Source organism: Canis aureus, chromosome 24 (assembly GCF_053574225.1).
Source record: "Canis aureus isolate CA01 chromosome 24, VMU_Caureus_v.1.0, whole genome shotgun sequence".
NCBI classification, from domain to species: domain Eukaryota; kingdom Metazoa; phylum Chordata; class Mammalia; order Carnivora; family Canidae; genus Canis; species Canis aureus.
The window spans coordinates 34,290,382-34,303,474 of record NC_135634.1 but is presented as its reverse complement, the minus strand read 5'-3'; the positions used below and the strand labels follow the sequence as shown (position 1 = coordinate 34,303,474).

Genomic DNA, 13,093 nt, shown 5'->3' with positions numbered 1-13,093 from the left:
ATGCAAATTATCCAGTCAGAGGAGCAGAAAGAAAAAAAAATTAAAAACAGTGTAGTCGAAAGGACTTCTAAGACACCATTATATATAGGAATTAGTATGTATATTATGACTGCAAACATCCCAAATCTGGGGAAGGAAATAAATATCTAAATTTATGAAACCTAAAGGTTCCAAAGAAGGTGAATTTAAAGAAGTCTATACCAAGACCCATTATAATCAAATAGTCAAAAGTCAAAGGCAAAGAGAAAAGTTTGAAAGCAGCAAGGGAAAAAGCAACTCATCACATACAAGTGAGCCCTTATGACTATCAGCAGATTGCTCAATAGAAAACTTGCATGCTGAAACAGAGTAAAATGATATGTGTTCAAAGGGCTGAAGGAAAAACTAGTAGCCAAGAATACTGTATTCAGCAACTGTTCACCCAAAATTGGAGAATATATTAGTTCCAAGGCAAACAAAAGATGAGTGAGTTAATCATTACTAGAGCTTACTTTCAAGAGGTACTAAAGAGAGTTCTTTAAGTTAAAGTGAAAGGACATTAAAAAGAAACACAAAAGTATATGAAAATATAAAACTCACTGCTAAAAGAAAATACATAAATACAGAATACTGTGGTACTGTAATGATGGCATATAAATAAATCACTTTTAATTTTAGTGTAAGAATTAAAACAAAAGTAATAAGAATAACTAGTTTTATAAAAATTTGTTAATGAATTTTATAAAACATGTAAATTGTGACATCTATAACATAAGTGTATGTGTGAGAAGTAAAAGTGTAGAATTTTCATATATAATTGAATTTAAATTGTGAGCAGCTTTAAAAAGACTGTTATAACTAGAATTGTTTTATGTTAGCCTCGTGATAACCATGAGGAAAATATCCATAGAAGATACACAAATGGAAAGAAAAAAGATTTGGAAGGAGATAGATAGGGGGATGAGATAGATGAGTGCAGGGTACTAAGGAAGGCACTTTTTAATGAGCACTGAGTATTGTATGTACATGATGAATCACTGGATTCTACTCCAGAAACTGATATTGCTCTGTATGTTAACTAATGAAAATTTAAAATAAAAAAAGAGACAAAAAAGAAAAAAGATTCAAAGCATAACACCATTAAAAATGAAGAAAACAAGACAGAAAAGAGAGAGAGAGAGAGAGAGAGAAACCAGGTACAAAAGAACTACAAGAGAGAAAGAAAAAAGAAACAAACTACCCTATCAATAATTATTTTAAATGTAAATGGATTAAACTCCTCAATCAAAAGACATAGAGTAGCCAAATAGATTAAAAGTCAAATTCAACTTCATGCTATCTACCAGATACTGGCTTACTTTAAATTTAAGAACACATGTAGGCTGAAAGAGAAAGGATAGAAAATGATATTTCATGCAAATGGTAAGCCAAAGAGAGCAAGTATAGCTATATTAATATCAGAGAAAGTAGGCTTTAAGTTTTAAGTCTAAAACTATCAAAAGACACATAGACATTATATAATGATAGAAGAATTAATTCATCAAGAAGATATAGCAATTATAGATAGATATGCACTTACTACCAGGGCTTCTAACCATATAAAACAAACATTAATAGGACTGAAAGGAGAAATAAACAGAAATATAATAATAGTAGGGGCTTCAATATCTCATTTTCAATAATGGATAGAACACTCAGGCAGAAAAGTCAATAAGAGACTTGAACAACTCTATTGACCAAGGGACTGAACAGTCATATACAGAACATTCCATCCAAAAGTAGCAGAGTACACATTACATTCTTCACAAGTTCTCAAAAGATTTTCTGGGATACATTACATGTTAGGCCACTAAAAAGTCTTAACAAATTAAAGAAATTAAAATGATACCAGCTATCTTTTCCAAGTATTGGTGAAGATATGAAGAAATGGGAACCTTTGTATGCTGTTGGTGAAAATGCAAAATGGTTCAGCTGGTTGTGGAAATCACAATGGAGGTTCCTTAAAAACTTACCTACCATATCTACCATACCATATATGACACAGCTATCCCACTTCCTAGTTATATGTTAAAAGTAGAGAAATTGGGATAGCTAAGAGATATCTCAGCATAAAGTTTCAGGTATGGAAATCCATAACTTCTAGAGATTTTCTGTACACGGTAGTGCCTATCATTATCATTACTATATCATAGACTTAAACATTTAAGAGGGTAGGTCTCATGTTAAGTGTTCTTACCACACACACAAAAAAAGAATAAAAGCAGACAAGAAAATTTTTAGAGATAATGGATATATTTATTACTTTAATTGTGGTGTTGGCTTCACAGGTGTATATGTTCAAACCCATCAAATAGTGTGCATTAAATAGTGTAGTTTTTGTATATCAATTATTTCTCAATAAAGCTGTTAAAAATTGTTCTTGGAATTAAAGAAAGAGAGAGAGAGAGAAAGAGAGATGGAAAATATGAAAGAGGTAAAGAGTCAAAAGGAGAATTTGAGGGTGTTTACCATATATTCATAAAATATTTTTCCCTGTGTCCACTAAAGAAGGTTAAAAAATTGATTTGAGAGATAGCAAATGATTATCCTGTCTGGTAGACATTTGTGGGGCCCAGGTCAGTATAAATGCAAATATGTATAAAACATATGTAAATATTTGAAAGCTATAATTCAAGATAACAAATTATTAAATAATTTATATCTTCCTCCCTTGACATATATCTTCATAACTATAAAATTGTGCCAAGTTATGATTTTTATAGGACTAAAAATTGTCAGATTATCAAAGATGACTAACTTAAATTATCATTGTACATTTTTGGGTTTTCTGTTGGTGGACCAGTCATGTTTGGATAAATAATATACAAAAACATACACAATTTATAAATCATATTAAATTTCAAAATGATAATTTTCTTCATTTCAGAAGGCCAATAATTATATTATTAAAAGCAAGATTTTAATTTTTTTTAATGGTAGTTATGTCAAATTAGATATCTGTCTTTGGATTACCATAGTTCTTATATATTTTAAATTTATTTTAAATAAATATTAGATTTGGAAATGACCTTAAAACTTTACACATCTAGATTTTTTTTTAAGATTTTATTTATTTATTCATGAGAGACAGAGAGAGACAGAGAGAAGCAGAAGTACAGGCAGAGGGAGAAGCAGGCTCCACGCAGGGAGCCTGACGTGGGACTCAATCCCGAGTTCCCAGGATCACGCCCTGGGCTGAAGGTGGCGCTAAACCGCTGAGCCACCTGGGCTGCTCACATATAGATTTTTAAAATAGAAATGCATATATTATTTTGAAATTAATATTGAATTAATTTTGTTAAAGTTAAAATACTGATAAATTATTGTGGATAACTAAAATATTTTAATTAAATCAAATGAATTGCTCTCACATAATGATTTTTACTGCTTCATAGAGTGATACCTACAGTTATACAGTAATGTAAAGGATTGGTATACCCATTGTATCATGTATACATGAATACAAATTTAAGAATAACCTGAGTTGTTAAATATTGGAAAATATTCCTCAATCACTATGTGCAACTGTTGCAAACCAGGCCTAATGCCAGGTTATCATGGAATCATAAATCGGAATAACAATAAAAGAAAAAAGAGAAATGACAGAGTGACTCAAGACACAGTTAGAAATGCATTATGTATGGAAGAATCTTTTATACTCATTCTTCAGGAAAAGAAGAGTTGGACAAATTATGTAGTCTTCTATTACTCAAATCTTCTTTCACTATGAAGCATTGTCTATCTTTGACAATGGCTGTCACATAGCTATGGATATCCGTACCATTTCAAAGTATTTTTTTTCCCCAAAATTCAAAATCCAAGAAGGTTTCTTGGAGTCTCAGTGCTGTTAATTGTAGGACCATATATTTAAAATTTTAGGTTGCATTGTATCAGCATTGAGTGCTGAATTATGAGTGAGCATTGTTCTTAGGTATTATGTGTATGAATCTGTAAGAATGTGTGTAGTGATGAAAGCGAGACCTTTAAAAATACAAGATCTGACACTGGAACCCCTCTTGCCCAGGTGTTCAAGTCGTTTTGTGAACTGGAGTTCTGAAAGGATAGAGTAAAGAAATGCAATATTAAAGATGAGAAAAGCAACATTACATAGGTAATAGGTGGAATTTTCTGGAAAATAAAAGAAAGCATGAAAGGATCAGAGGCTCAGATTCAGGAAGCCTAAGGAGTCTAGGGAAGGTTAAATAAAAGTGGATTTAGCTGAACACTGTACAACGAACCTCATGGTATGAGGAAAAAAGAGGTTATTTATACAATTGGAGATGAAAACAAATTTTCTAAAAACAACACGATTTCTGCTAATATACTCTTGCTAAAACAGCTTCTAAAGAGTACACTTATGGAAGAAAAACAATAAAAACCAAAGGAAAGATAGGATATGCAAGACAGGTGATAGGCAAACAAATTGGTAAACATGAGGAAAAGTAGGGTCAAGCATTAACTATATAAAATAATAACATTAATTTAGTGAAGGGCATATACAGGGGCAACTAACATATTGGCCAACAATATGACATAAGATGAAAGGTGGATAATTGAATTTAAAGTGTTCTAAGGCTCTTGAACATTTTGGAAAAAGAGAGGAGATTATAATTAATTTTATACATCAGCAGATACACGTGCTACAAATTTGGGGTAACCAGTTTACAACAGAAATATAATGTAAAATGTCAAACTTAGTGAATAAAATAAAAAATAAAACAAAGAATCTGTAGAATATGGCAAATAGAAATAAGAATAATATGGTAAATATAAATTTAAATGTGTTAGTAATAAGACAAAGCTTATCTGCTAAAAACTCATCAAATTTAGTAAAAAGGAAAGAAAGGAAGAAAGAATCCAGTTATAGAAACACATCTAAAAGAAAAGTGCACTGTGAGGTTGAAAGTAGAAAGATAAAAGTTACAATAGATAAATCATCAAATGAAAGTTAGTGAAGGTATAACACTTTAAGGAAAAAATATTTAAGGCAGGAACAGAGATAAAATGTTCACTATAATTGTGGAAAGAACAACTTCCCAAGAAGACATAAATGTGTGTGCTTGAAACTGTACAAAGCTTCAAACTGTATAAGCTTCAGATTGCATAAGGCAAAATTTGATAGACTTATAAGAAGAAAAATATCATCACGGTGACAGGATTTAGAGTAAAGTCACTAAGTAATTGATCAAGAAGAAAAAACTTACCAAGGGTATATAAAATTTGAACCACACAATGAAAATTTACATGTCTCACTATCATTGTATGTGTGTGTGTATATATATATATACATATATATACCTCTAGATCTATATAGATATAGATATGGATAGATATATGTAGATATACACATATCCCTATGAAATTTTCACTATTTAAACATTCTTGGCTTAAAACTGGCAACTAATTTCATATGGTTTAATTGAATATATACAAGGCTAAATCTAGCAATTGAATATGCATTTTTTTCAAGTATTCTTGATAAACAGCTAAAAATTATTAAAACTAATAAAAGAGTCTAGTGAGGTAGACAGGTACTAGAGAAACATAAAATTAACTCTTTATTATATCCTGGAAGCAAAAGCAAATTCTAAAAATAGAAGAAATTTCCCAATTGCAATGTTAAAAAAAAACATAAAAATATGGAAGTAAATTCCACAGGACTATGTAAAATTAATCTCGGATTAATCAATGTAAATGAAGAATGCAAGATAATTGTAATAAATGTTGTAGTATTCTTATTTTTAAAGATAAAAACTAGAGATTGTAAGACTGGCAGGTCTATAAATGTAATACAATATTCATAAAATTTCAAAGAGATTTTAAATGGATTTAGATAAACTGAATTTTCTGAAAAAAAAAAAGCTTAAAAAAAGCCACATCACTTGTAAATGAAGATAGAGGGTGATTAGTCCTATCAGATATTAAAAGTGATTCAAAGCAACCAAAATTAAAATGATATGGTCTTAGTATAGAAGTAGGAAAATAAACCAATGGAGAAGAAATAAATACAGAAGTAATGTTTACATGGATGCTTAGAATTAATTAAATTTAAATGTTTAAAATAATTAATAACATTGAAATGTTTTAAGTACTTCTTGTAAGAAAACTCAAAAGTATTTTAAAAATCAGATCTTCCAAAAGTTATTTCTATATTAGAAATACTCCAAGTTTGCTTAGTTTGGCTTTCAGCAAGGAAAGGTGATTTTTAAAAAGATTATTTATTTGAGAGAGAAGGAGAGAGAGAGAGAGAGAGAGAGAGAATGTGATTGGGGAGAGGAACAGAAGGAGAGGAAGGGAGAGAATCCCTTGCTGATTGTGAAGCTCTATACACGGCTGGATCTTAGGACCCAGAGAGATCATGACCTGAGCTGAAATCAGATTTGGACAGCCCAAGGAAAGATGATTTTAAGAAGAAAATAACTGTACAAGAATAGCCAGGAAAACTGTAAGAAGTGTATGAGTAAGGAGATATTGTCTATTGATATATAAGAATATAATTCAGGGGTGCTTGGCTGGCTTAGTTTGTGGATCATACAACTCTTGATCTCAGGGTTGAGTTCCAGCCCCATATTGGGTATAGAGATTACTTAAAAATAAAACCCTAAAAAATGTTTAAAAAGAATATAATTCAGAAATAAACTAAAACTTATGTTTTGCATAGTAGTTGCTAAATTTATTGTGTACTTTCTGTGTGCTAGACATGCTTCTGAGCACTTTACAGATACTTTCATTTAAGTCTTAAGTCAACTATCTGAGGTAGATGCTTTTTTTCCCCATTTTACAGTGGAAGAATTAGGCAATAGTTTGAATATGGGAAAGACAGATTTAATAAATTGTGATGGAATAACTGATTCACATTTTTTAAAAGATTTTATTTATTTATTCACAAGAGACACAGAGAGAGAGAGAGAGAGAGAGAGAAGCAGAGACACATGCAGGGAGTCCGACATGGGACTCCATCCCAAGTCTCCAGGATCAGGCCCTGGGCTGAAGGCTGTGCTAAACCGCTGAGCCATCTGGGCTGCCCCTGATTCACATTTTTAAAGAAGTGGATAGCTATTTCTATAGCCTTATGCCATAAGAAATTCAAGTGGATCAATGATTTACATGCAAAAGATGAAACTTTGCTAAAACTTCAAAAGCATAATCACAGAGTGTTGGAGTTTTTCTACTGGAGACAGTCAATTGCTTTTTTAAATTACTAGATGACTCATAGTGATGAGCAATAGGATAGTAGCTAAAGCGCAATGAAGAGTTAAGAGAATGATTGGTTTATGTATTTGCTGTCTGTGTGCATACCAGTGTGCATGCAAATGCACGTGTGTGAGTCTCTGTGTTTCAGGATAAGATAGACTTTTTCTTGAGAGAGAAAAAAATGAAAGAAAAAAATGATTTGGGAAAATTGAGAAAACAAAAATATATAGGGAGAAAAAGAAGAATATGGGCAGCAGGTTTGGGGACTGGGATTGGATCGGTTATGGAGTAGAAGACATTTTATATTCTTTTTTTTTTTTAAAGATGTTATTTATTTATTTGACAGAGAGAAAGAGCACAAGCAGGGGGAGAGGGAGAAGCAGACTCCCCACTGAGCAGTTAATCCCCATGTGGGGCTCAATTCCAGGACTCTGGATCCTGACATAGGCCAAAGGTAGACACTTGACCAACTGAGCCACCTAGGCACCCTGACATTTTACATCCTAAAATGAATTAAGTTTGGGTTGGAAATTACAATGTTGTGGTGGCTCCCATATATAAGATTGAGTGATACTTTTGTTGTAATACTCAGATATGTGAAAGAGATGAACCAGTGTGGAACTGATTTAGAGAAGTATTAAATTTGTGGATATAGCAGAAGAAGAGGCAGGGAAAGGAACTGGGGTCTGAGTAGTTAGATGACTACCCCAGGGGGCCCCAGCCCAGCAGGATTAAGTGAGGTTAAGTGAGGTTTGAGAGACTAGAAAGAAATGAAGGCTTGACAGCATAATGGCAGTGGTGATTGGGACAAGAAGACAAGAATAAAGGCTAATAAGTTAAAATGGGTGGAAATTGTGATTAAGTGAATGTAGGGGTCGAAGAGAAGAAAAGCATCTAGAATAACTCCTAGGTTTCCTCTCTTGAAAGACTGGATGTATTTATGAAAGACTGGATGTATTTATAAACTAGGGAATAGGAAAGGGGAAGCAAGAGCAGGGAGAAGAGGGTAAGTTTGGTGATTGGCAAATTAGAGTTTAAGGTGCATGTGAGTCATCCAGGTGACAATGTTTAAGATGCAGTTGTATAAACAAATTTTAAGTCCAGGCACGTCTTAGGTCAAGGTTCCCAAGCAGATTCTCAGATAAAAATTTATGTGCGAGTAATTTACTAAAGAAGTTCTCCCAGAAGTAGTGGAAGCTACAGGGAAGAGGAAGAAGTCAGTCACAGGTGCAGTCTCCGGTGAAGTCCAGCCTCCTCCCATCCCCAGGGGAACTCTGGAGACTAAATTGCATGATGAAACTTATCCTGCTCAAACAAGAGATCTGGGCTTTTATACTGTTGCAGGGATCACTGGGTACGGTCTGCCCCAAGGGATAACCTTTCAGGAATTAAGGCTCCTGACGTGTCCATGCAAAGTGGCTGTCCCTGGGAGCCCAAGAATTGTCTTCTACAGAAGGTTGCCCGGGCAAGGCCTCAGAAACAAAGCATGGGAGACCTGGGGGTGGACACACAGTAAACAAAAGGCACCTGACAGGGTCACAGAGTTGCCGAGAGAGAGAGAGAGAGAGAGAGAGAGATCCAAGTTCAGAATTCATAGGCCTATTGGTGGACGTTAGGACAAGAGAAGGATGGGGGCAAGAGAAAGACAAGATCCATGAGAATCAATAATGTTTCCCAGGGAGAAAAGCTTGTGAAGAAGCCTGAAAAAGTGAAGAAACAGAAAAAAAGGAGTGGCAGCCCACGGACATGTCCTGGGCGTCATCGTCGTTGGCTTGTGCTTGTTTGTTTTAGGATTATTCACATCCTCATACTGCTGTTTTCTCAGCGCCGGTAGTGCGGTCACGGTGGAGAGGGCCGGGGAGAGTGGTACGGATGTCTCTCCTGGGGAAGTCTGGTCCTCAGCCCTGGGAGCACCCTTTGGCTTCCCTGCCTCCTTTCCACAGGGCCCTGACTGAAACCACATGACCCTCCCAGCTGGGATGGACTCATGGGCAGCCTTCTGAAAGTTCAAAGTCTTCTTGACCAAGTGTGGAGTGTTTTTAATTAGGCAATCTAGAAGGCATCAATCGGATAATAAAGCACACTGTTCCGAAGGGGCAAAGGGAAATTGCCTGAGGGACTGGGAAAAGCCTTGGGTGATATTTATTTAAAACAGTGGGTGAATCACACTGTGCTCAGATCTTCTGGCCTGAGTCCCAAACAGGAAATGAAGCTATATGAATTATGGTGAGTCAGAAGCTAATCTCACCACCTACCTGGCAGGAAGAGGGAGAGGGAGAAGGAGAAGGGAAGACAGGGGGAGGGGGAAGGGAAGCTGGGACCAGTGCGGGTGGGGGAGAGGGTGGGAGTGACTCCTGCCACACAAGGAAAGGCCTCTGGTGTTCTGAAAGGAGAAACCTCAATGATTCTCATTCTTTCTTTTCCTCCTGATCGACCCTCTTTTTTTATAGGACAAAGTTTGCCTTAGGTCTCTTATTATTGTTATTCGTTGTACAATAATTCCAACCTAAATGATGCATACTTATTTTGGAAAGATGGTAAAGCTATAAAAATTGCTGTAAAAATCACCCATATTCTCATTATAAACAAATCTTTTGGACATTTCACATGCATAAAAGTATTCATTTTAAAAATTACATTGTATTTTCTTTTTATGTTAATGCATTTTTAAAAATACAATTTATGGTTAAGGAGTATTTCTTTGCATAAATATATTTTATTTCATCTCCTATTTTTTTAAGATTTTATTTACTTATTAATGAGAGACATACAGAGAGAGAGGCAGAGACACAGGCAGAGAGAGAAGCAGGCTCCATGCAGGTAGCCCGATGTGGGACTTGATCCCGGGACTCCAGGATCATGCCCTGGGCTGAAGTCAGCACTAAACTGCTGAACCACCTGGGCCGCCCTCATCTCTTTACTATTGTTTGACATTTATTTTCCTAGCCTCCTTTTTAAAACTATTTATGATAAATGTCTTTAGGGTGCTAAATGTGTTGTTGGAGTTCAGTGCCTTGAATCTACTAGCACTTGAATAATCTAGACACAACCATTGATTGTACCTGGAGGAAATGAGTCATTGGTAGATAAAATGAGAGTGTGATTGGAAGGTATTAGAGAAAGAATTGTATACAGATATAATATCCCCAACCTAATTAATAATATGAAATTATTTCCTGATTTTAAAAAAAGTACTTAAAATCTAACTGTGCAGGTCCAACGTGATCACTGCTATTTAAAGCTCTTGTAAAATCTTAGGATCCTAGGGGACTGTCTCTAACAGCGCCGCAAGCCACCACCCTCATCACTCTGGTACCTCGAACAGGATAAGAAAAAGGTGTAAAAAATGCTCCCTGGCCTGAAGGAAAACACCATTTAACTAGGAATACAGAACAAAGTAAATAATGTAAAAATTATTCCTGCTATTTTCTCCACTGCACCAAAGACATCCTTCTGACATCCTTTACCTTTCTACATCCACTATTTCTATCAAAAATTTTCAGACCCCCTCTGCATGTCTACACTTTGAAGTATGATGGTTCCCAATGTTAGCAAATTTGGATTATATTCTATTTCCTTTATCTCACCTGCTCATTCTATTTTTTCATCCTGATCTCCAAATGCCCAAAGCCATACTTCTTTTCTCCAAATTCTGGTTATCTCATAACTAGGTCTGTTACCTTCTGACATTCTGGAACCCATGGGGAGCCATTCAATACAGTTTTCACGAACATTCTAGCATTCTTCTTTTTTTTCCTTTGATACTCCACATAGCGATTTACTTCTGATTCCTAGAGTGCTGTTTTCCAAAGAGTCTCAAATCTAGGATATCATGTTCTCTATAAATTCATGGGTTTCCACCTTCAATGTTACATTGACAGCTGCCCAGTAATTCTTTCATTCATGTTTTATGTATTTATTATGGCATTATCCATAGCTGCTCCTACAAAACTTGTTCAGACTCCCTTGAACAATGTCTGTAAATTGCTTACTTTGAATTCTTTCTCCCTTTGTTATTTGCTTAATGATTGTTGAAGCCAGTCAAGCTAATTGCATTTCCTTTACCAATTGCTAGTCTTGCGATAGCCCCTGATCAGTTTAGGCCAATGATATTAAGGGGATATTTGCTGGAGGCTTCCAGTGGTTTCTTTTCTACTTCCTGTGTCCCTTCTTTGGGAAAGTCATGTCAAATTGTGACGCTTGGATCTGCAGAAGCCATCCAACCACTTTCAGGAGAAGGCAGAGAAAGTTTTAAAGATAATGAACCTCTGGGGCACCTGGCTGGCTCAATCAGTAGAGCATGCAACTATTGATCTCAGGGTTGTGAGTTCAAGCCCCACATTGGTGGTAGGGATTACTTAAAAATAAAAAATCCTTTTACTTTAAAAAAATCCTTTACTTTAAAAAAAATCCTTTTTAAAAAGAAGATGACAGTCATGCACCCTGATATTTGTTGAGCTCTGGAACCCATCCTGGAATTGGGTGCTTTTAGGCTTCTTATTATGTGAGATAATTAATTGCCTTGAAATTATTATTAGTTGTTAGTTATACACTTGGAGAGCTAAAATATCCTGATGATTTCTTTTTTCTTTTTCTAATGGATTCATTTCTTAAGATCCAGTCCTTATTACTGCTTTTTGATCTTAGCCGATGACATTGCCTCTTTCTTTATTAGCAATACCCAAATTATCTTGCAAGGGTTTAGCTGGGTCATCACTCATTCTATCGTCCCTTTCTTCTATATAATAGAGTGAAGTCCTCTTTCTTAACAAAATTAACTCATTTACTTATCTGCTGGTGTCCACCAGCTTGTCTCTGCTCTAAGACATTGCTCCATCAATCTATTTCATCTAAACCTTTAAACTTTTTGTTTCCTTTCCTGCCTCTTCACCCTATTGGTTAACCCCACCCTAGGGTTATGGGAATGGTCAAACATGTGACATCTGATAGTATACAGATGAGTTTGACAAAGGTATACTAGTCACAGACACAGCCCAGAGGAGGTCACTACTGTCAACACATGGTGACAGAGGGGGTTGCCGTTGCTCTTGGAGCAGAGTGCAGAACCAGGGGTTGTGGGAGACAGGTGCTGTAGTATCAAGGGAAATGGGGCAAACCTTGGTTCCTAAAGAAGTGTGTGATTGGCTTGTTTGAATAATACTTCTGTGGGCTAGTAGAGAACTGAAGGGATAAGGAGGACTCTGCCTGGGTCCCATAATAAAGAGGGTTGTTTAGCTACTGGAGCTTTATCCAAACAACAAATGTGAATATATTGGCTTTTTTAGTCTGATTTTGTGAATATCTATCTATTCATTTAAGCTTATACATCTGCAGTATATTATTCACGATTGTACAAAGGCCAAATTTTAGAATTTTATTTGTTTCAGATGATATGTTTCTGTTATTTATTTATTTTTGCTGAATATTCTTATGGTTAGATCTTTGCACAATGAAGCGATTTTTTTTTAATTTGGGTATATTCTAGGACATATAAATTTTGTCAAAAATCACAAAAAGTATTAACTACATGTTCTCAACTGTCATACAAAAAGTCTATTCTAATTTCTAATTAATTTATTAATTCCAAAATGTTCTAGAGTGCACATTTCCAAGTACTTTTGATTACACCAAGCATTTTACTATTTTTAATTCACTTCAATGTGATAAGTAAGAAATTGTCACTCTTGTTTAAGTCCTTGTTTCTCCATATGTTGATTGGCTATTTATATTTCTTCTTTCATAAACTATTATTATGAATTCCTGTTTTTCTTATGCCAATGTTTGTATCATTTTCTGACTGAATACCTATATGGAATGTTTTTTATTCTAGAAACAATTTTTAAAATTTCCCCTAATATGTTTGTGACAAAATATTAATGGA

The 13,093-nt window shown here is 34.8% G+C and overlaps 1 long non-coding RNA gene across 2 annotated transcripts in view; it reads right to left on the bottom strand.

Annotated features, from left to right (window-relative positions):
* The window catches only part of LOC144296517 (uncharacterized), a 73,537-nt gene extending 62,651 nt beyond the window's left edge, over positions 1 to 10,886 (bottom strand). For both annotated transcript variants that reach the window (XR_013363616.1, XR_013363615.1), the window contains exon 1: positions 10,800 to 10,886. This is a non-coding gene — a long non-coding RNA (uncharacterized LOC144296517). The remainder of the gene's footprint in view (positions 1 to 10,799) is intronic.
* Between the last annotated feature and the right edge of the window lie 2,207 nt (positions 10,887 to 13,093).